The sequence below is a fragment of the Somniosus microcephalus genome, chromosome 34 (genome assembly GCF_052327205.1).
Source record: "Somniosus microcephalus isolate GS21.2 chromosome 34, FLI_Smic_1.0, whole genome shotgun sequence".
Classification (NCBI taxonomy): Eukaryota; Metazoa; Chordata; class Chondrichthyes; order Squaliformes; family Somniosidae; genus Somniosus; species Somniosus microcephalus.
The window spans coordinates 10,644,063-10,658,708 of NC_141020.1; the positions used below are offsets into that span (position 1 = coordinate 10,644,063).

Genomic DNA, 14,646 nt, shown 5'->3' on the forward strand with positions numbered 1-14,646 from the left:
AGATGATTGTGGAATATATAAGGGTTGTGCAGGAATTTAAGTTTTTTTTTGCTGTTAATGAATTAAATCAATGCACTGTTCTGGAGGCGGTAGTACCTTTCTTATTCAGCACACATACCCTGACCAGTGGTGCGAGTGATGGGGCGGGGGCGCGCCTTGTGGGAGAGGGGGGGAGGCGGGCGCGCTCCCGATGCAATGTTTGGGGCGCGGGGGCGCGCACCAGGGGTCCCATATAAAATTGCTATTAAAAAAAAACCCATAATCAATGCAGAACGGTGCATTAAATTTCTGGATGTGTGAGGCGCGCGTGCACGGGAAGCCGGGGCGCGCATTCTCTCTCTCTCGGGAGCGAGCGGCGGGCGCGCCTCCCCTGCTCAGCCTGTCAGTGTGTGAGGAGGGTTTGCACCGAGCGGAGTTGGGGGGGGGGGCGCGAAGAGGAATTTTGCGGCGAGTGCAGCGCCGTGGCGGAGTGAAGAAAAGGGGGAAGTTTGCGCCGCCAGCACCGCCCCTGGAGCCGGGGCATGCTGCAGAGCCTCCCGCCGGGCAGCGGAGTGCCGAGTGCCGGCCGGCCGGGGCAGGGCAGGGCGAGCGCGGCGGGGCATGGAGCCAGCTGTCAGCGCTGCTGCCGGCGCCCGCAACCAGAGCTGGAGAGCCGGGCAGCGAGGGTGAGTGAGTGAGAGAGAGAGAGAGAGAGTGAGTGAGTGAGTGAGTGAGAGAGGAGCAGGGAGGGGGGAGACGGGGGGCAGGGAAAGTGGGGGAAGAGAGAGGGAATGTGAGAGAGAAACTGGGGGAAGAGAGAGGGAATGTGTGAGAGAAACTGGGGGAAGAGAGAGGGAATGTGAGAGAGAAACTGGGGGAAGAGAGAGGGAAAGAGGGAATGTGACAGAGAAACTGGGGGAAGAGAGAGGGAAGGTGAGAGAAACTGGGGGAAGAGAGAGGGAATGTGTGAGAGAAACTGGGGGAAGAGAGGGAAAGGGAATGTGAGAGAAACTGGGGGAAGAGAGAGGGAAGGTGAGAGAAACTGGGGGAAGAGAGAGGGAATGAGAGAAACTGAGGGAAGAGAGAGGGAAAGAGGGAATGTGACAGAGAAACTGGGGGAAGAGAGAGGGAAGGTGAGAGAAACTGGGGGAAGAGAGAGGGAAAGGGAATGTGACAGAGAAACTGGGGGAAGAGAGAGGGAAGGTGAGAGAAACTGGGGGAAGAGAGAGGGAATGTGTGAGAGAAACTGGGGGAAGAGAGAGGGAATGTGAGAGAGAAACTGGGGGAAGAGAGAGGGAAAGAGGGAATGTGACAGAGAAACTGGGGGAAGAGAGAGGGAAGGTGAGAGAAACTGGGGGAAGAGAGAGGGAAAGGGAATGTGACAGAGAAACTGGGGGAAGAGAGAGGGAAGGTGAGAGAAACTGGGGGAAGAGAGAGGGAATGTGTGAGAGAAACTGGGGGAAGAGAGAGGGAATGTGAGAGAGAAACTGGGGGAAGAGAGAGGGAATGTGTGAGAGAAACTGGGGGAAGAGAGAGGGAATGTGAGAGAGAAACTGGGGGAAGAGAGAGGGAATGTGTGAGAAACTGGGGGAAGAGAGGGAAAGGGAATGTGAGAGAAACTGGGGGAAGAGAGAGGGAAGGTGAGAGAAACTGGGGGAAGAGAGAGGGAATGAGAGAAACTGAGGGAAGAGAGAGGGAAAGAGGGAACGTGAGAGAAACTGGGGGAAGAGAGAGGGAATGAGAGAAACTGGGGGAAGAGAGAGGGAATGAGAGAAACAGGGGGAAGAGAGAGGGAATGAGAGAAACTGGGGGAAGAGAGAGGGAAAGAGGGAATGTGACAGAGAAACTAGGGGAAGAGAGAGGGAAGGTGAGAGAAACTGGGGGAAGAGAGAGGGAAGGTGAGAGAAACTGGGGGAAGAGAGAGGGAATGAGAGAAACTGAGGGAAGAGAGAGGGAAAGAGGGAACGTGAGAGAGAAACTGGGGGAAGAGAGAGGGAATGAGAGAAACTGGGGGAAGAGAGAGGGAATGAGAGAAACAGGGGGAAGAGAGAGGGAATGAGAGAAACTGGGGGAAGAGAGAGGGAAAGAGGGAATGTGACAGAGAAACTGGGGGAAGAGAGAGGGAATGTGAGAGAGAAACTGGGGGAAGAGAGGGAATGAGAGAAACTGAGGGAAGAGAGAGGGAAAGAGGGAACGTGAGAGAGAAACTGGGGGAAGAGAGAGGGAATGAGAGAAACGGGGAAGAGAGAGGGAATGAGAGAAACTGGGGGAAGAGAGAGGGAAAGAGGGAATGTGAGAGAGAAACTGGGGAAGAGAGAGGGAAAGAGAGAAACTGGGGGAAGAGAGAGGGAAAGAGGGAATGTGAGAGAGAAACTGGGGGAAGAGAGAGGGAAAGAGGGAATGTGTGAGAGAAACTGGGGGAAGAGAGAGGGAATGAGAGAAACTGAGGGAAGAGAGAGGGAAAGAGGGAATGTGAGAGAGAAACTGGGGGAAGAGAGAAGGAATGAGAGAAACTGGGGGAAGAGAGAGGGAAAGAGGGAATATGAGAGAGAAACTGGGGGAAGAGAGAGGGAAAGAGGGAATGTGAGAGAGAAACTGGGGGAAGAGAGGGAAAGAGGGAATGTGTGAGAGAAACTGGGGGAAGAGAGAAGGAAAGAGAGAAACTGGAGGGAGAGGGAATGAGAGAAACTGGGGGAAGAGAGAGGGAATGAGAGAAACTGGGGGAAGAGAGAGGGAATGAGAGAAACTGGAGGAAGAGAGAGGGAAAGAAGGAATGTGAGAGAGAAACTGAGGGAAGAGAGGGAATGAGAGCAACTGGGGAAGAGAGGGAAAGGGGGAATGTGAGAGAAATTGGAGGAGAGAGAGGGAATGGGAGAAACTGGGGGAAGAGAGAGGGAATGAGAAACTGGGGAAGAGAGAGGGAATGAGAAACTGGGGAAGAGAGAGGGAATGAGAAACTGGGGGAAGAGGGAATGAGAAACAGAGGGAATGAGAAACTGGGGGAAGAGAGGGAATGAGAAACTGGGGGAAGAGAGGGAATGAGAAACTGGGGGAAGAAGGAATGAGAAACAGAGGGAATGAGAAACTGGGGGAAGAGAGGGAATGAGAAACTGGGGGAAGAAGGAATGAGAAACAGAGGGAATGAGAAACTGGGGAAGAGAGAGGGAATGAGAAACTGGGGGAAGAGAGGGAATGAGAAACTGGGGGAAGAGAGGGAATGAGAAACTGGGGGAAGAAGGAATGAGAAACAGAGGGAATGAGAAACTGGGGGAAGAGAGGGAATGAGAAACTGGGGGAAGAAGGAATGAGAAACAGAGGGAATGAGAAACTGGGGAAGAGAGAGGGAATGAGAAACTGGGGGAAGAGAGAGGGAATGAGAAACTGGGGGAAGAGAGAGTGAAAGAGAAACTGGGGGAAGAGGGAATGAGAAACAGAGGGAATGAGAAACAGAGGGAATGAGAAACAGGGAATGAGAAACAGGGGGAAGAGAGAGGGAATGAACAACTGGGGAAAGAGAGAAACTGGGAGAAGAGAGGGAAAGGGGGAAGAGAGAGAGAAACTGAGAAAGGGAAACGAGAAAGAGAAACTGGGAATGCGAGGAAAAGGGACATGAGTGAAAAATTGGGGAAAAGCGGGAATGAGAAGAATAGGAGAAAAAAGGAAAAACAACTGAAGAAAAACTGGAGAAATAAAGAGAATCTGTGGAAAAGGGGATTGGGAGGGAAAGAGAGAAAATCAGGGAATGTAAGAGAAGTTGGGGAAAGCAGGAAGAGAGAGAGTGTGGGGGGAAGGACATGAGAGGGAAGAGGTGGGGATAAGGAGACAGTAGAGAAAGTGGGGAAAAGCAAAATTGGGGTGAAACTGGGAGAAGGGAGTGAGGAGAAACTGAGATTGTGGGAACACAGACTGTGGGAATGAGAGGAAAAGGGGGAAGAGAAACTGAAGGAAAAGGGGAACTGGAGATGGGGAGTAACTGGGTGAAAAGGGGAAGGAGTGAGAGATCAGGAAATAATGGTGCGTAAAACAGAGTTGGGGTGAAGGCATTTGAGGGAATAAAATGGAATGTGGAAAAAATAGATTTTTTTAAAGTGAACTAGAGGAAAATCTGTTTCAAAAGAGGAAATTGGTGGGGGGAGAGAGACTGAAGATTAAGTGAGAGAAAAACAGAGTGGTGGAAGTGGAAGCGCAGGGTGGAAAATAAATTGTAAATCAAAGGGGGAATTAACGAGGATTAAATGATAAGAAATAGAGACTTAACAGAGAGGCGGCAAGAGCAGGATGAGAGCAGGTAGCTCCAGATGAAGGTGTGTGTGGCTGGAAATCAAAGCTGGTGGAATGAGACGGAGAGAGGGGAAGGCAGATGGAAGGAAAGTGGCAATAGAAATGGGGAAAAAAAGAGAAGATGAGCGGAAGGTTAGAGGAAGGAGCAAGAAAGTGACAGGAATAGGGAAGGGAGGAGATTGGAAGAGAGGAGGAACGTGAAAAGGTATAGAGAAAGAAAGTGAAGGTGATAAAGGATAGAGGGAAAGTTAAAAAAGATAAATGAAGGAAGAGACATAGAGCGAGAGAGAGAGAGAGTTAATGTCCTAATTTGAATAGTGAGTACATTATTGCATGTTTAACATACTGGTATTAAACTCATACTTGACCACATAAGGGTCACAGATAAAAGTGTGACCTTCGAGCCTTGACCTGGAGTTAGGGGCTCCCACGCTATTGCCAGGTATTTTTTACAAATACTGTTTCATGTTGCTATTTTTGTCAGAACTGGTTCAGTAGGGGTATTGAATTAAAAAAAAAAAAATGTACTGGATCGCAAGTAAGTTTTGTTACTGTTCTGCCTTTGAAGTAGGTGCTTGTTAGTGGGGCCAATTTAATATCATTAGCAGAGTTCCTCTTAACATAATATTTCCACAGTTGCGAGCTGTGTGTTTTTGTACCTGCAAAATGTTTGACAAAACGGTTTAAAAAAAATGTATCTGGTGTTGGCCAAAGGGGCTCAAAATACACATTGTCGTGTTGGGTTGGTGTGAATTAAACGGCTAACTCTCGGTATTTGTGTCTGAACAAGATGAAGGGAGCTTTCGCTCCCTTCTCATTTCTCAAAAACCGCCTTTGAATCCCCGTTAGCTTTAAACAAGAATTTTGAACAGTTGTTTCAGGGTTCCTTTCGGAGGTGAGCGGACTGCGATCTTTGAGCTGTTGCTTAAGGGGAATGAGAGGTAACTGGGAAAGTCAGGAGGGGTTCAGGGAAGTAATAGAGGCAAGGAGGACAAAGATGCACACAGTGTGACTGGTCCTGCAGCTGAGACAAGCGGGCAGCTTGTTCCCATTGGAGACGCGTACCATTTGGGAGATTCTGCCTTGTTCTATACCCGAGGTACTGGACACATTCCTCCCATCGCCAATACCCCTCCTGGTGCTCTCCTTTCGTGGGTTTGCAGCCTGGCTACCTTTGCAGCATCTGCCTGCCAACCGGTTGCAGTTGGAGACTGCAGTGGGCACTGTACGTGTACAGGAGCTGACACCTGGACAGACGCAGGAGTCGGACAGTTACCAGAAGGGGTGAATCGATCCATTGCACCTGGTCCTTGCTGCACACACAGGAGCTGACACTGAAATAGGAACGGCAGACTGAGTAAATTGTTCATTTTTTTTTAACCTGCATGGATGCTTGTTCCTTGTTAAAAGCTGTGTGGCTTTCCTTCCATGTCTGCCGGCTACAGTCAGGTACTTTACTGTTTTTTTTTGGTCCTTGATAAAACTTTTTCATTTAAAAGACTTTTAACAAAATAATACGACTGAGCTCTCCGTGCTGCTGGATACGTGCTGTGCAGATCCCTTTTAAGTTGTCTAGTGCTAGTGGAGCGGATTGTGAAACTGCAAATGTGAGGAATCTGAAATGAAATACAGAAACTGCTGGAAAGACACAGCAGGGCTGTGGGCAGTGGAAAGGAAGGTTAGTGTTCCAGGGTGTGTGAGGGGTCCATCAGAACCCCTAGCGAAGGGGCTATACCCGAGGCATTATTAACCCCAATCTCTCTTCCTTTCCCGACGCTGGTGGAATTCAGCTTTCTGCGGGTGCTGTTCCCCACGTTCCTTCAACTACGTCGCACTGAGTCACCCTGGAAAGATTCATTTTTTTTTTGTGTGTGGGATTTGCGTTTTCCTGGGGCGCTGAGGCAAAGTTTAGAGGGAATTAACGTGGAAAAAATTGCTCGGAGTGAATGGATTAGTTCACGCCTGGGAGTGGGAAACAGGCTTTCAGATGAAGGGGACCCACCTGAATTGTTAATCCGTCTCTCCAGCTTTTGCTTCGGATTTCCAGCTTGGAACCTTACAGCACAGGAGGAGGCCATTCGGCCCATCGTGCCTGTGCCGGCTTTGTGCCCCCGATTTCCATCGCTCCACCATTGGCGGCCGTGCCTTCAAGTGCCGAGGCCCTAAGCTTCGGAATTCCCTCCCTAAACCTCTCTGTCTCTCTCTCTCTCTCCTTTAAGACGCTCCTTAAAACCTACCTCTTTGACCAAGCTTTTGATCGCCTGTCCTAATATCTCCTTATGTGGCTCGGTGTCAAACTTTGTTTGATCGCCCCTGTGAAGCGCAATGGGAGGTTTCACTACGCCAAAGGCGCTATATAAATGCAAGTTGTTGTTAGAAAGAGCTCTCCAATTAATCCCACTCCCCTCTCCTTTCCCCCGTAGCCCTGTAAATGTTTCCTTTTCAAGTCTATACCTGATTCCTGTTTGAAAGTTTCTATTGAATCTGCTTCCAGCGCCCTTTCAGACAGCGCGTTCCAGATCACAACGACTCCGATTATTTTTCATGCCTTGTAATTCAGAAGGAGCATTTTGCGACAGGGTAACGCTCTGCTGCTGACTGTCTGTCTGGTGTCAACTTTTAATGATCAAAGGATCCCATTTGAATAACCCCCCCCCCCTCCCCCGACGAGCCTGTTCCAATCGTGAACCCAGTGAGTGCGATTTGTCGACAAAAATGGGAAGATTTCAACAAAATCAGGAGCAGAGGAATCTGGAATTTCGCGGGAGGTTGTTTGCACCCGAGAGGAGGAAAGACACAGGAACAGCGGAGGAGGCCATTCAGCCCCTCGAGCCTGTTCCGCCATTCAGTGGGATCATGGCTGATCTGTATCTTTGGTGGCCGTGCCTTCTGTTGCCTAGGCCCTAAGCTCTGGAATTCCCTGCCTAAGCCTGTCCGCCTCGCTACCTCTCCTCCTCTTTGACCAAGCTTTTGGTCACCTGCCCTAATTTATCCAAATGTGGATTGGTGCCAAATTTTTTTGTCTTAAAATACTCCTGTGCAGCGCCTTGGGACGTTTTACTAGGTGCAATATAAATACAAGTGGTTGTTGTTAATGTTTCGGCGACCGGTTCAGATGCTGAGGGACCTCCTGTGCTTCTCCGCATTTGCTCCTGGCACCGTAGGAGTTAAACCGTCCGACTGAACACTATAGCAGCCCCTCGTCTGAACTGGCTTGCCTTCGGTAACAGTGGGCTGGGCCAGCACCTTCGGATCCTCCCCGAGCTAGGGTAGCGTTTGAAAATTTCTTGGGGGGGGAAAAATGACTGGAGAGGGTTTTCCGTGCTTTTAGCAGGTTCTGAAAGGGGAGAAGAGGAAAAAGCAGGTTAAAGTGGTAATTAACCTTGCGTCAGAATAGATTTCCTCTTGTGTGCTGATAGACCTCGGAGAGGGACCAATGCCTATAGTTCAGCGTCATTTCAGAGAGAAAATGAGATGAAATGTGGCTGGGCACTGAAAGGTGCCACCGACATATTCAGCTGGGTGATTACGGCCCTTGGGAATATGAATTGGCAGAGATTAACATCTTAGCATGTGGCATAAAGAAAGAGCTTGCATTTCTATAGCGCCTTTCACGACCTCCGGACGTCCCAAAGGGGCTTTACAGTCAATGAAGCACTTTTAAAGTAGTCACTGTTGTGGGAAGTGCGGCAGCCAATTTGCGCACAGCAAGCTCCCACAAGCAGCAGTGTGGTAAAGACCGGATAATCTGGTTTTTATTAGGTGTTGATTGAGGGGTGAATATTGGCCCCAGGACACCGGGGGAGAACTCCCCCCTGCTCTTCTTCGAAATAGTGGCCGTGGGATCTTTTACGCCCACCCGAGAGAGCAGACGGAGCCTCGGTTTTAACGTCTCATCCGAAAGACGGCACCTCCGACAGTGCAGCGCTCCCTCAGTACCTAAGGAAGGATATACTTGCCATAGAGGGAGTGCAGCGAAGGTTCACCAGACTGATTCCTGGGATGGCAGGACTGTCGTATGAGGAGAGATTGGGTCGACTAGGCCTGTATTCACTAGGAGTTTAGAAGAATGAGAGGGGATCTCATTGAAACGTATAAAATTCTGACAGGGCTAGACAGACTGGATGCAGGGAGGATGTTTCCCCCCCTGGCTGGGGGGGTCTAGAACGAGGGGTCACAGTCTCAGGATACGGGGTAGGACATTTAGGACTGAGATGAGGAGAAATTTCTTCACTCAGAGGGTGGTGAACCTGTGGAATTCTCTACCACAGAAGGCTGTGGAGGCCAAGTCACTGAATATATTTAAGAAGGAGATCGATAGATTTCTAGACGCAAAAGGAATCAAGGGGTATGGGGAGAGAGCGGGAATATGGTATTGAGATAGAGGATCAGCCATGATCATATTGAATGGCGGAGCAGGCTCGAAGGGCCGAATGGCCGACTCCTGCTCCTATTTTTCTATGTTTCTATACGTCAGCCTAGATTTTGTGCTCGGGTCCTTGGAGTGGGGACTTGAACCCACGACCTTCCGACTCAGAGGGGAGAGTGCAGCCCACTGAGCCACGGCTGACGGGTAGAACTCTACCCCAAGAGTTGGGCGGGAGGGAAGAAGGCCCTTGGAGGATAGGGATAAGAGGTGGCGTTGTTCGGCCATAAGAGGAAGATGTCTCCAGGTGTAGTTGTCCAGGTATCCGGTTCTCTCTTGGGGCGGGGGTCGGGGGGGTGATGACCTTGTACTGGGATGAAGTAGAACACTTGTTCCCTCTCTCACCGTGTTTGTGTGGGGTTAATTGGGCGGGATATGGGGGTGGGGGCATTGTTTGCAAGGGGCATCATAAAGGTTTAATCAGAATATGTACACCACATTTTACTTCATTGAGTTGATTGTTGGCTACGTTTTTTTTTGTAGTTGGTGGCCCATTGTGTATTCGTTTAAAAGCAAATAGCAGCAAAGTGCTGCCAAACTTTAGCTTTTAAAAGGCTGTAGGGTAGAATGAAGGGAAGACGGAAATGAAAGCTGACATACGTACAGTCTTGTCGATGTTGCTTAAAGCATACTGCAGTGGTAGAAGACATGCATGCTAACGATGATATTTGTAGTGACAATCAAGAAGGTAACAGACAAAAGGAAGATGGATAGAGGGCGATGTGATTTACCACGCACGCCAATAAGCTCATTTATTTATATATTCGTAACTTTTTTTTTGGCAAGGTTCCTGCTTTTCAATCTGTTGTATTTTTATCCCCTTGCACTCACCTACCCTGACGCGGGCTTGTTCCAGGATGCTGGCGATACTCTCCTTAGCCAGCCGCCAGGGACCCCCAAGATGTGACTCCTGCCCTCTCACCCCAGGCTGGTACTTGCTCTACCCGCTACTTGTCACTTAGATGTCTGCCATGGCTCAGTGGGCAGCACCCTCACCTATGAGCCAGAAGGTCGTGGGTTCAAAGTCCCACTCCAAGGGACTTGAGCCCCTAATCTAGGCTGACGCTCCTTTAAAACCTACCTCCTTTGACCAAGCTTTTGGTCACCTGCCCTAATTTCTCCTTATTGTGGCTCGGTGTCAAATTTTTTGCCTTAAAATACTCCTGTGCAGCGCCTTGGGATGTTTTACTATGTTAAAGGCGCTATATAAATACAAGTTGTTGTTGTTGTTGACACTCCCAGTGCAGTACTGAGGGAGCGCTGCACTGTCGGAGGTGCCGTCTTTCAGATGAGACGTTAAATCCGTGGCCCCCCCCCCACCCCCCCCCCCCCGCCGCCCTCCTGGGTGGATGTGAAAGATCCCACGGCCACTACCTTGAAGAGAGCGTTTTTTTTTAAACCAAAAGAACGTTGTTAGTGCCCTCGGAATGAACTAGCAGGAAGAAAAAAAGTGGGTTGATTTTTCCGATGCCGGTTTTGACTCTGCATGGGCCAGGTTCGAGGGGCTGAATGGCCTACTCCTGTTCCCTAGGTTTGTCTAGTTATTATAATGAACTGGATTGCTTGTCGAAAGAGCTGGCGCAGACTCGATGGGCCGAATGGCCTCGTTCGGTGCTGTGCCGATAATTGTTTCATTATAAAATAATATTTTATTATAATGTAATAGGCTGAATGGCCCATTGCTATGTTCCTATAATTCGATGGATTCCAGGGGTAATACTTGACTGATTTAATGAGAGATTTCCTAGCAGAGGAATAGAGAAAATCCAAAAAGATACGATTCGTGTTTTGCTTTCAGCCTGTCGGAATCACGTCTGGAATCAATATTCAAATACTTGTACTATTTCATATTACATTTTATTTAAAAAAAAGACAGCTTGGAATTTTGCAGAGCCTCAGCATCTCTTACAGTTAAACGGCACCTGAAAGGCCTTAAACCCCTGGTGAAACGTCTCCTTGAGGCTATCAATTGCTGCATCATCTTGTTGATTCACGTTGGGGACGAGGAAGAATCTTTGTAAAGAAAGAGAGACTTGCATTTACTATAGCGCCTTTCACAACCACCGGACGTCTCGAAGCGCTTTACAGCCAATGAAGTACTATTTGAAGTGTAGTCACTGTTGTAATGTGGGAAACGCGGCAGCCAATTTGCGCACAGCAAGCTCCCACAAACAGCAATGTGATAATGACCAGATAATCTGTTTTTGTTATAGAAACATAGAAGATAGGAGCAGGAGTAGGCCATTCGGCCCCTCGAACCTGCTCCGCCATTCAATGAGATCATGGCTGATCATCCAAATTCAGTACCCAGTCCCTGCCTTCTCCCCATATCCCTTGATCCCTTTAGCCTTAAGAAATATATCTAACTCCTTCTTGAATATATTTAATGAATTGGCCTCTACTGCCTTCTGTGGTAGAGAATTCCACAGGTTCACCACTCTCTGGGTGAAGAAATTCCTCCTCATCTCAGTCCTAAATGCCCTTATCCTTAGACTGTGACCCCTGGTTCTGGACTCCCCCGCCATCGGGAACATCCTTCCTGCATCAGGTCTGTCTAGTCCTGTTAGAATTTTATGTTGGTTGAGGGATAAATATTGGCCCCAGGACACCGGGGAGAACTCCCCCCCCCCCCCCCCCCGCTCTTCTTTAAAATAGTGGCCGCGGGATCTTTTACGTCCACCTGAGAGAGCAGACGGGGCCTCGGTTTAACGTCTCATCCGAAAGACGGCACCTCCGCGAGTGCAGCGCTCCGCAAAGCACAGTCCATTTAAAAAAAAAAACTCTTTTCCAATCTTCTCTTCCACATGAACTCGGGTCGCCAGCTCTGGCCGGACATGTTCCTGCAGGTTTCATCATGTGACCTCCCACCGCTAACTGCCCCGCCCCCCCCACGCTCTCCCGCCATTGGTCGCCCATCCTCAGGGTGCCCCGCCTTCCCACAGCCAATTGGAAAGCGAACAGACTCTTCATTAGCTGATTGGTTGATGCTTGACTGTCAGTCAAGCCGTCTCTGCATCCCGCCTCCAATAATTTTATAACAAAGTGTTATATGAAAAGGATTCGCGCATAATTTTTCTTATTGTCTGTGTATGATTTTTCTCCTGGGTTTTTGCTCCCGGCAGTGTCCTGGAGATGATTCTTCAATTCCTGGAGACTCCAGGGCAATCCTGGAGGGTTGGCAAGCCTAGAGTGAAGCAGCTTTTAATTTTTAATAAAAAAAATGTATTCATTCACGGGATGTGGGCGTCGCTGGCACTGCCAACATTTATTGCCCATCCCTAATTGCCCTCGAGAAGGTGGTGGTGAGCCGCCTTCTTGAACCGCTGCAGTCCGTGTGGTGAAGGTGTTCCCACAGTGCTGTTAGGGAGGGAGTTCCAACAACAACAACCTGTATTTATATAGCGCCTTTAACGTAGTAAAATGTCCCAAGGTGCTGCACAGGAGTATTAAAAGACAAAATGTTTGGCACCGAGCCACATAAGGAGAAATTAGGGCAGGTGACCAAAAGCTTCGTCAAAGAGGTCGGTTTTAAGGAGCGTCTTAAGGAGGAAAGAGAGGTAGCGAGGCGGAGAGGTTTAGGCAGGGAATTCCAGAGCTTAGGGCCCAGGCAACAGAAGGCACGGCCACCAATGGTGGAGCGATTATAATCAGGAATGCTCAAGAGGGTAGAATTAGAGGAGCGCAGATATCTTGGGGGGTTGTGAGGCTGGAGGAGATTACAGAGATAGGGAGCGGCGAGGCCATGGAGGGATTTGAAAACATGGGTGAGAATTTTGAAATCGAGGCGCTGCTTAACCAGGAGCCAATGTAGGCCAGCGAGCACAGGGGGTGATGGGTGAACGGGACATGGTGCGAGTTAGGACACGGGCAGCCGAGTTTTGGATGACCTCAAGTTTACGTAGGGTGGAATGTGGGAGGCCAGCCAGGAATGCATTGGAATAGTCAAGTCTAGAGGTAACAAAGGCATGGATGAGGGTTTCAGCAGCGGATGAGCTGAGGCAGGGGCGGAGACGGGCGACGTTAGAGGTGGAAATAGGCGGTCTGTGTTATGCTGCGGATATGTGGTTGGAAGCTCATTTCAGGGTCAAATATGACCCCAAGGTTGCGAACAGTGTGGTTCAGCCTCAGACAGATGCTGGGGAGAGGGGTGGAGTCAGTGGCTAGGGAACGGAGTATGTGGAATGGACCAAAAATAATGGCTTCGGTCTTCCCACTATTTAATTGGAGAGAATATCTGCTCATCCAGAACTGGATGTCAGACAAGCAGTCTGACAATTTGCAGACCGTGGAGGGGTCGAGAGAAGTGGTGGTGAGGTAGAGCGGAGTGTCGTCAGCGTGCATGTGGAAAATGACGCTGTGTTTTTGGATGATGTTGGCACGATTTTGACCCAGCGACGATGAAGGAACGGCGATATATTTCCAAGTCAGGATGGAGCGTGACTTGGAGGGGAACTTGGAGGTGGTGGTATTCTCATGCGCCCGCTGCCCTTGGCCTTCTAGGTGGTGGAGGTCACGGGTTTGACAGAGAGGTGCTGCCGGAGAAGGGGAAGGGGAATATTCTCAGGAGGGAGCAGCTCTCTGGTACTTTGCCCAACATGGCCTTAGAGACGGCGAGTATCCCCATTGAGTCAGGAGCACTGCAGCCCGACCTGATCCCGTTATCTTCCGAAGTTCACACACACCCACACCCGCACCTTGCAACAGGGGGCCACTGGACAGTGTTCGGGATTAGAAACTTTGGCTGGTTTCTGTGATGTGTGGTTTTAGCAAAACTGACGTGGGAAATGTTGACCAAAAGGAAAAAAAAATGACAAAAAATAATCATAACAGGAAGTAAGATTTGTAGCGCCAGCAGGTTTGTACGATACTCAGTGTTTAATAATATAAAGAGATCCCCTCTCGATGATGTGATCTGCCTCCTGCACTTGCATCAGACAAAGCAGGACTTAAACTGATTAGGACCAAAACAAAGTCCCAGCATTTGTGTGTCTGTCGGAGTGCGGGAAGAACTCGGTTACTTTTTGTAAAAATAAGGTTGTCGCCTCTGCGATGATACATTTGGCAACACCTATTTTTCAAATCGAAATGTTGGCATTTTTAATGTTTTTAAGTAAAATAATTTGTTAAAATTATTGCCATTTGTAAGTATATGAATGAACCATCTGTTGCTTTTACCCTCTCTCTGCTCTCCTCTCTGTCTCTCCCTCTCTGTCTCCTCCCTCTGCCTCCCCCTCCCTCCGCCTCCCTCCCTCCCCCCCTCCCCCCTCCCTCCCTCCCCCTCCCTCTGCCTCCCCCTCCCTCTGCCTCCCCCCCCTCCCTCTCCTCCCCTCTCTCTCTCTCCCCTCTCTCTCTCCCCCTCTCTCCCTCCGCCTCCACCCTCCTCTGCTCCCCCTCCTCTCTGCCTCCCCCTCTCTCTCTGCCCTCCCCTCTCTCGCTCCCCCTCTTCTCGCTCCCCCCTCCTCTCTCGCTCCCCCCCTCTCTCGCTCCCCCCTCTCTCGCTCCCCCCCTCTCTCGCTCCCCCCCTCTCTCGCTCCCCCCCTCTCTCGCTCCCCCCCTCTCTCGCTCCCCCCCTCTCTCGCTCCCCGACTCTCTCGCTCCCCCCTCTCTCGCTCCCCCCTCTCTCGCTCCCCCCCTCTCTCGCTCCCCCCCTCTCTCGCTCCCCCCTCTCTCGCTCCCCCCCTCTCTCGCTCCCCCCCTCTCTCGCTCCCCCCCTCTCTCGCTCCCCCCTCTCTCGCTCCCCCCCTCTCTCGCTCCCCCCTCTTCGCTCCCACACTGTCCCCCCTCTCTCGCTCCCCCCCTCTCTCGCTCCCCCCCTCCTCTCGCTCCCCCCCCTCTCATCTCGCTCCCCACCCTCTCTCGCTCCCCCCCTCTCTCGCTCCCCCCCTCTCTCGCTCCCCCCCTCTCTCGCTCCCCCCCTCTCTCCGCTCCCCCCCCTCTCTCGCTCCCCCCCTCTCTCGCTC

At 50.4% G+C, this 14,646-nt stretch overlaps 1 protein-coding gene across 2 annotated transcripts in view; it reads left to right on the top strand.

Annotated features, from left to right (window-relative positions):
• The first annotated feature begins 356 nt into the window (after window positions 1-356).
• LOC147096759 (neuronal PAS domain-containing protein 3-like) overlaps window positions 357-14,646 on the top strand; it is a 448,957-nt gene continuing 434,667 nt past the window's right edge. The window contains exon 1 of one of the 2 annotated variants that reach the window (XM_085973376.1): window positions 357-665. The gene's annotated coding sequence lies outside the window, so the exon portion shown is untranslated. Of the gene's footprint in view, window positions 666-2,655; window positions 4,703-14,646 lie in introns of those variants that run through there. The other variant, XM_085973378.1, reaches the window with a different exon arrangement.